At 40.9% G+C, this 8,890-nt stretch overlaps 2 protein-coding genes across 2 annotated transcripts in view; both read right to left on the bottom strand.

The window, feature by feature from the left end:
* The window catches only part of cpap (centrosome assembly and centriole elongation protein), a 98,145-nt gene extending 93,177 nt beyond the window's left edge, over positions 1-4,968 (bottom strand). Inside the window, exon 1 of the mRNA XM_076262880.1 lies at positions 4,895-4,968. The gene's annotated coding sequence lies outside the window, so the exon portion shown is untranslated. The remainder of the gene's footprint in view (positions 1-4,894) is intronic.
* A 319-nt stretch (positions 4,969-5,287) lies between these two features.
* Positions 5,288-8,890, bottom strand: part of LOC143099986 (transmembrane protein 50B-like) — an 18,522-nt gene continuing 14,919 nt past the window's right edge. Inside the window, exon 7 of the mRNA XM_076262881.1 lies at positions 5,288-8,890. This exon is cut by the window's right edge and continues 3,122 nt beyond it. The gene's annotated coding sequence lies outside the window, so the exon portion shown is untranslated.

Consider the following 8,890-nt stretch of genomic DNA (forward strand, 5'->3'; position numbering starts at 1 on the left):
GATATTAGGAAAACATGCGATATGCGATACCATTATTGAGTACTGCGATAACGATATAATTTGCGATATTTAAATATACTGCTCAATAAAGGTTTTCCACACATATTTTGAAACCTTCCACCCTTTTCTCCATTCTCAAACTACATTCACAGAATGTCTGACAGTTCTTGCAAAATAAAACACTCGCCTCAAAAGTTTTACTTGTGCTCAGAACCAAACAGTGACAGAGTGATTCAGTGTATGATTGAAGTGTTCCCTTAATTTTTTTGAGCAGTATATTTAATGTTTTTTTTTTCATTCTGCTTGCTGCAAACATACACTGTAGGGTTGGGGGGGGGTAAATGTATAATTACAGAAATAAATGTATAATTTTTAAATAATATAAAATATCATGTAGCCTATATGGCCTGATGAAAGTGGACAGCTAAGAGACCTACTGACTAGGCTATCGAAGTTGTGTGGAAGATCTGCTCCTAATCCTCATAAAAGACGGGTGGACAGCCAATCTGAACACTTGTGCACCAACCAGCGGAATATTCCACATTGCCAGCCTTCGATGGGCCTAGCAAAGAAGCTAGGCCTACTTAAGCTATATCGCGGCAATCATCTCAGTCTGTAACCTCATACAGTACGCTGCGCATCCCACGTTATTAGGCTACCGGCATGCCGACTACGAGGGCAGCGGAAAGTGAAAGTAATTGGGCTGCAATCGCACAGTCCAGAAGTAGGTTAAACAACTTTTACAAATAACGAATCCTGATTACCTCTGTGCTGCTGTCTGGGGCTTTTGCTAAATGCAAATCATGAAATACAAGTCTTACAGACAGTGAAAGACAACTTCTGATATAACGATAACGAAAGAAATTGTTTATTTTAACACGGTGGAGAAGGACGCATTTGCGCTGTGTTTGTAACACGGCATCCTTCATAAAACCAAAATATTCCCATATAACAGACGTGCTTTTCCTTTTAGTCACTAATTCCTCTTCACCCAAGTGTAGCCTACCTCGCTCGACTCACTATTTTCAGCCATCACGACTTAGCTCCCGCTTTAACACCTAAAACACCACACACCTAAACTGGTAGGGGACGGGCTTCTTGGGCTGCATGACCGCATCAGTTTGGTAAAATATGTTGACATTCAGAATGTGAATACACCATAGACTGTATGGAATGCGCACGGCACAGAAAATGTATCGAATTTATCGAAAATTAAGTAATCTTTGCGGTATGTCCATCGCAAGTGTTGATATCGCGATAACGATAGATTTTAGATATATCGTGCAGCCCTAATTCAAACTGAACACAGAAATTCCATCTTTCCACTTTGGTGGAAATAGAACCCAAGTAACCATACGTACAGTGGTTGCCTACACCAAAACGGCCATTCAGAGCTTCGCAACAGTCTCAAAGTCTCTGAGGCATGATGAGCGTGCTGCATGATGAGCGATGAGCGTGCTGCATGATGAGCGTGCTGCATGATGAGCGATGAGCGTGCTGCATGATGAGCGATGAGCGTGCTGCATGATGAGCAATGATCGTGCTGCATGATGAGCGTGCTGCATGATGAGCGATGAGCGTGCTGCATGATGAGCGTGCTGCATGATGAGCGATGAGCGAGCTGCATGATGAGCGTGCTGCATGATGAGCGTGTTGCATGATGAGCGTGCTGCATGATGAGCGTGCTGCATGATGAGCGTGCTGCATGATGAGCGATGAGCGTGCTGCATGATGAGTGTGCTGCATGATGAGCGATGAGCGTGCTGCATGATGAGCGATGAGCGTGCTGCATGATGAGCGTGCTGCATGATGAGCGTGCTGCATGATGAGCGATGAGCGTTCTGCATGATGAGCGATGAGCGTGCTGCATGATGAGCAATGAGCGTGCTGCATGATGAGCGATGAGCGTGCTGCATGATGAGCGTGCTGCATGATGAGCGAGCTGCATGATGAGCGTGCTGCATGATGAGCGTGCTGCATGATGAGCGATGAGCGTGCTGCATGATGAGCGTGTTGCATGATGAGCGTGCTGCATGATGAGCGTGCTGCATGATGAGCAATGAGCGTGCTGCATGATGAGCGTGCTGTATTGGCTCGCTTACAGCCCGTCGTTGAAGACCTCCAAATGCAGCATGACACACAGTTTGCGTCACTCCACGTCATCAGTGATGGTCCTGTGACACAGTATAGCAAGAAGTCGAATTGTTTCCTAATGACTACACTACCGTTTACCTGGGGGTTCCAGTGTCTCACATGGAATTATAGTGAACGTGGCCACGGAAAAGGAGCTCCTGATGGGGTTTGCGCTTGTGAAGCGGACGGCAGATCAGGCTGTCCAAAGGGGAGCTGATCTGCAAACTGCAGAGGCCCTCTTTGACTTCTTATCCAGCAAATCCAAATGAAATGGACAGAGGAAAAGGACAAACTGCTCCTCCCTGTGCTCCCTGCTGTGAAAGGCATATTAGGCCATTACACCACATTTACTCTACAACACCAGGGGAGCTGTTTCATAGGGCAGGAAGTTGCTTCTGCAGCTACCCAAAAGTGTGTGGCTGCTTCAAGGTAACAAAAGTCACAATGGGTGGTGACAGTCGAGCTCAAGAGATTACCCCTATCCCTACCCCGTCCTTCTTGGATGAAGATGTTGAAAGTGATCAAGACCAAATTTTTGAAGTGGGAAAGTTCATCATAGTAAAATATGATGAGAAACGATATGTGGGCCAAGTGTTGAATATTCAGGGAAAGGAAATACAGGTGAACTGTATGGATCACCATGGAAACAAGAATGCCTTCCAGTGGCCTGACAAAGAAGATACTGTTTACTACTCGCGGAGTGAAATAATTGGTAAGATTTCCGAGCCTGAGCCTCATGGTCGAGTTGCAAAGTTAACGGACATGGACTGGCTCATGTTCAACATATAAGTTTGCCATTTCTCCTATGAAATCATTTTTACATCTTTTTATATTGGCTCTAACAGCTTGTCATGTTTATGGTCTGATTTTTTGTTTGTGAAATTTCTCTTGTTCACTGGAATCTTTGTTCAAAGAGCTGAATTGATGATTTTAATATGCTTTTAATTATTTTATGATTTCATGATTTTAATGACTTTCTACTAAGAAACAAAATATTTGTTTAGTCTTTTAAGTTAAAAATAGAAATTAATGTTCTTTATGACTGGGTCTGATTTGACGTCTCCAAAATGTTAATTATTCAGTATGTCTTGTTCACTACGTTTTTAGTTAAAATTCATACACTACTACTGATATGTTGCATTTTCATTAATGTTCAAAGAGAGATGCAAATTAATTTGTTTGTTACAAAAGTATTCAATAAATGTCACCATAAATATTCATACAGTGTCTCATTTCGTCCTGTGGTGTGACATCACTTCAAACACAATTAAATGACTTTTACTATGTTAACTAGCTTAAATAATTAGATACATTTGAAAACATTGCATAATATAACTATAGAAAAACATAATTAACATTTTCAAATATTTTTTCTCATTTTACACAATATTTCCACTGGAGTGAGTGGTAAATCATGGCACAAGCAAAGAATATAATCGAAAAACAATATATGCAGAATTTCAATGATAATTCTTTAAGAATACTTTAACTTAAAACATACCTGATTTGTATTTGAAATTAATGATATTTCAATATTTGAATTTTATAGTAATGGCATGTCACACCGCAGGACATATTTTGCCTGGAGTTGTGAGAAAAGCTTAATTAATTAAATAATGAGAAAAAAATCTGCTAACCTCTTACGGTTTTGAACTTTACAAATTCATACAATTCTCAAGCAATTTCAAACTTTTTTAAAAAAAAAATGCTGTTTCACCCTTATTTGTCATATAAGCTTATATATATGTCGTGTCGTGCTAGTGAATCAGCGCCGTAACCCTCCAAATCCTCGCCCTGCCTGGCACAGTGCAATGGCGCCATCTCCTGGTCATTAGATATTTAATGTATCTTTCACATTAGGAAGGAGTGCATCAAATCCTTGTAGTTCCTTAACAATTTGCCTAATCCATCCGATCAATTGTATTTAAATTTTTAAACTTGCTCCTTTATCAATTGTGGTGTATGATTAAGGTTTAGTTTTTGAATGTAAAAATTCTGACATTCGACATTTAATTAGATTAGCAGATATCTGAGCAATGGACAGTCTTAGGAGCTGACAGTTTTCATAAAAAATTCCCCACATTGTTCAGACGGAGTTCTGTTATTCTTGCTGTGTTAGTTGTATACTGTATCTTGTACAAAAACGCAAAAACGTAGTTTATTATTAAAGTGACATGGTTGCTGTCAAAATTCACCGGCGTCAGTTTGAACACATTTTCGAAATATAGTTTGAGATGAATGGGAGCCGTAAATCATAGACTAGCGGTGACCAAGGAATATTTCGCCTGATTGCGTGACTGGTCTTTCTACGTCCTGCCTAAAATAAACACGATACATGTGATACAGTACTGTAATACATAACGTTATCCCCTTTTACATGTTAACGCAGCATACGACCGCTTCAGTTAACTATAACTTAGCTGATCAGCTGACAAACTCGTTAACGTTAACAGTAGCCGAGAAGGTAACTTAAACAGACGCGTCTATCGTCAAGTCAAGTTGGCTGGCCCTTTACCTTAAGTACTTTATCTAAGACCAAACTGTGTAAAAAATAGTGTGTTGCTCACAGTACAAATGCAAGCATCAGCTAACGTTAACAACAGCTACCTTGGATGAAGTTAACGTCAGAAAGGTTGCCTTGCTTTATGCCAGCCGTTGACACAAACCAGTTTTCCGAAGATGTTGACATAACCCCGGTTCGCAACGAAACCAACGCGTTTACAGGCTAAGAAATAGAAGTTATGTAAACACGGTGACTTACCTTTGAAGTGCAACGTTTTTAACCTGGTAGCAGCTAAAATCAACGCAACAGGAATAGGTCGATTTTCCAAACGAACCGCCACTGCACAAGCAAACCCGCGAGAGTCATACGTTATTGCGTCATGAACGTAGCTCGGCGCTAGTGGGAAATGTAGTCTTTCCTATTCTGTCTTTCACACTAGTCTAGACGGGCTCTGACGCTGCTAACTTTCATTCAGGAAACTATCCATCCCCATCACGTCTGCCGCATCTAAAAAAAAGTTACTGAAGTAGGAAGAAGGGAGATTTTAACTTGTTATACTCTATTTTTAATAACAGACTACTCTATTAATTGTATATCTATCTGCCAATGTGGTCTTAAAACCATGGAAGTGTAATAAATACAAACATAATATCCATTAAAATATCTTTAATATCACAAATGATGGCACATTTCTAACAGTGCACTACTGTAGATGCATCTTAAGTTACGCATGTGTGTGTGTGTGTGTGTGTGTGTTTGGGGGGTTGTGTTGTCCTTTTACAGAAACACGCTACAATGGAATTCCTAGTAATTCCCATTTGGCACAAATGTAAAGACTTTATAAAAGAGACAGATTTTATAAACAGACTTTGTAAAAGAGAAAGATTATATCAACAGACTTTATAAAAGAGACAGATTATATAAACAGGCTACAGGCAACCGCCTGCACACCACACACTGCCTAGGAAACATGCACAACATATTCCTGCTTTACTCAGAATAATGAAATACCAAATGCGTATGAGTCGTGAACACCTTAACCCAATCACCATAACCCAATTAAGATTATATTTGGATTACTAACAACCTAAATAAGACCCTTAGCATATGCCTGTACTACCCAGAATATCAATATCCCTTTCGAAATATTAATTTACGTATCAATTTACGCATTTTCATCCAAGGAATTTAGGCAGCTTGGTTTGTTGCTCTGGCAACTTTGCAACATGGTGAAAAGTGTGGCTAAAAGCGTGCACTTCTGGAGTGAAGATAAGGCCCAGCATGCTAACCAGGCTAGATGAGGCCCAGCATGCTAACCAGGCTAGATGAGGCCTAGCATGCTACCTAAGATAGATGAGGCCTAGCATGCTAACCAGGCTAGATGAGGCCTAGCATGCTACCTAAGCTAGATGAGGCCTAGCGTGCTAACTTGGCTAGATGAGGCCTAGCATGCTAACCAGGCTAGATGAGGCCTATCGTGCTAACTTGGCTAGATGAGGCCTAGCGTGCTAACTTGGCTAGATGAGACCTAGCGTGCCTTTTGTATCGTAAATCCCCCACCCGAGTTGTAAAGTGTACATTACCCAGCTTTCTTGCGGCATTACACGCAGGCACGCCCCCTTTACCTCGGAGTTCTTGAGGGTACCCCGAGGTGGCCATACGACCTTTCTGATTGGAAGAATATAGAGTAACCTAATTCCTTTTCTTTCTTTATTGATTTTTTTTTTTTTTTTTTTTTTTTTTTAGCTATTATTAAGATTTAAATATATCCAGACTCACACTCCATTTCGGTAGGTGGCGGTAATGCTTCCAAAAGATGTTTGCCAACCGCCATTTAAAAGGAAAGAAGAAGAAGCCATACGACCTTACGACAAACATGGTTGCGCCAGAGCCCGTTTACGGAGAGCCGGATCACTCCCTATTAACTTCATTGTACCTACAATCTGTCGCAGTTCCGCTATGGGCGATAACGAAGTGCAAAAACAATGGGGGTCTATGGAGCTAGACGGCTAAATTTGTCTCTTTCACCTGGTTGTCGTTGAAAAATCGAAGATTTTATTGTGGTTTCTGCAGGCTCAATATGAATTCAAAAGTTGAATGAACGAGTACTTACGTTCTTTTGATTTCTTTAGGTTGGGTCGTTGTTGCCCTCAACACACTAGCTTTCTGCTAATGAATGACGTCATTGACGCATTTGAAAGGCTTTTTAGAACAAATAAGTGACTCAAAAAATATAATACTCAGCTGTGTGTATTTTCTCTGCCCCCTCTTTCGAATGCAACATTCAAATTTCCGTTTAAAAAATGATATCCCGAGAAAAGTGGATTTTGAGGGGTACAGCTCCATAGACCTCCATTCATTCTGCACTTATTCGTGAGCGCCCTCATGTGGAACCAGAAAAGGAACTGCAACCAGTTCAGAAACCGGAAGTTTCCCGAGAGTGGCGGTTCTCCCCTTATTAGACATTATCTGGTTGCGCCCATAGTTGAGATGAGATGACATGCATTTTCTTTGCATTTGTACTGTGTTGGTCATTTTAATGTCGATGCAATGCTCTTATACACTAGATTACATTGCTGCTTCAGTCAGGTCACCAATTCATGCATTACACGTTGCACGTGTGCATTCTTGCTGTGCGTGAAATACAATGTAACAATTTGTTTTCCAGCCGGTTAGCTAGAGGCTACATGTAGCACAAAACAACAAACCACAGCGTTCGCGCTAGCAACTCATTTGTACATGTCGTACAGGTGGGCGTATGAGGATTTACGATACAAAAGGAAAGGCCCACAAATGGCCAAGTGTGCTAACAAGGCTAGATGAGGCCTAGCACGCTAACTAGGCTAGATGAGGCCTAGCACGCTAACTAGGCTAGATGAGGCCAATTTATGAATTCAAACCTGAAAGCTGAAATGTAATTGGAATTAATGGAATGGAATTAATTGATGGGCGAAAGCACTGCAATGGTGACCTCTTTAAAAAGGGGTGCAACAAACTTAAAGAAGTTTTGCGTGCTCTACTGACAGATCAAGAATAAGTGGGCAACCCCTTTTATAATACTAAAAAGCAGATTACCAACAACCTAAATAAGTATAAATATTTACTAACATGTAAAGATGTAAACCTGAATACCAACAGAATTTGGATTTATCTGAATATGTTGTGCATGTAACCATAGTCACCGACTCGCAGCATCGCCATGGCAATGGGGCATTTTATCATGAAATAATTACAACTTCAGTAACACAGGGGATACGAGTCGTCATTATTAAAATGTACAACACAGGGGATACGGGTCGTCATTATTAAAATGTACAACACAGGGGATATGGGTCATCATTATTAAAATCACCTGAACTGACTCGGACTGGAAGCTACACTTGTGTAGCTGCATTTGTGTGCAGTGTGTGTGTGTGTGTGTGTGTGTGTGTGTGTGTGTGTTTGTGTCTATACGTGTGTAGTACTCTGACTTGATGCTGTGCTTGTGCATTTGTGTGAGGTGTGTGTGGGGAGGGCACTGCATACGTGTGTGTAAATGTATGAGTGTATGTGTGTGTGTGGGGGGGGGGCGCACTGCATACGTGTGTGTGTGTATGTATGTATGTATGTATGTATGTATGTATGTATGTGTGCGCGTGAGGGGGGGCACTGCATACCAGAGCTGTATATAGAGAGAGTTTGGCCAACTCAAATCATGGGCGCCATGTTGGATAGATAAATAGATAGATAGATAGATAGATAGATACTTTATTGATCCCCAAGGGGAAATTCAAGATGTTGGAAAATGTTGGAGACCAACGTCAGATGACTCTACAGCGTAACCCTATGGGGAGAATATGCTATGTTGAAATAAATCAGATGACTACAGAGTAACCCTATGGGGCGAATAGGCTATGTTGAAATAAATCAGATGACTACAGCATAACCTTATGGGGCGAATAGGCTATGTTGAAATAAATCAGATGACTACAGCGTAACCCTATGGGCTGAATAGGCTATGTTGAAATAAATCAGATGACTCTATGGGCGAATAGGCTATGTTGAAATAAATCAGATGACTCTACAGCGTAACCCTATGGGGCGAATAGGCTATGTTGAAATAAATCAGATGACTCTACAGCCTAACCCTATGGGGCGAATAGTCTATGTTGAAATAATATGCTATGTTGAAATAAATCAGATGACTACAGCGTAACCCTATGGGACGAATAGGCTATGTTGAAATAAATCAGATGACTACAGCGTAACCCTATG

The sequence above is a fragment of the Alosa pseudoharengus genome, unplaced genomic scaffold (assembly GCF_046254945.1).
Source record: "Alosa pseudoharengus isolate Yale_2024_CS ecotype anadromous, Long Island Sound unplaced genomic scaffold, YU_APseudo_1.1 YU_APseudo_1.1_scf_3, whole genome shotgun sequence".
Classification (NCBI taxonomy): Eukaryota; Metazoa; Chordata; class Actinopteri; order Clupeiformes; family Clupeidae; genus Alosa; species Alosa pseudoharengus.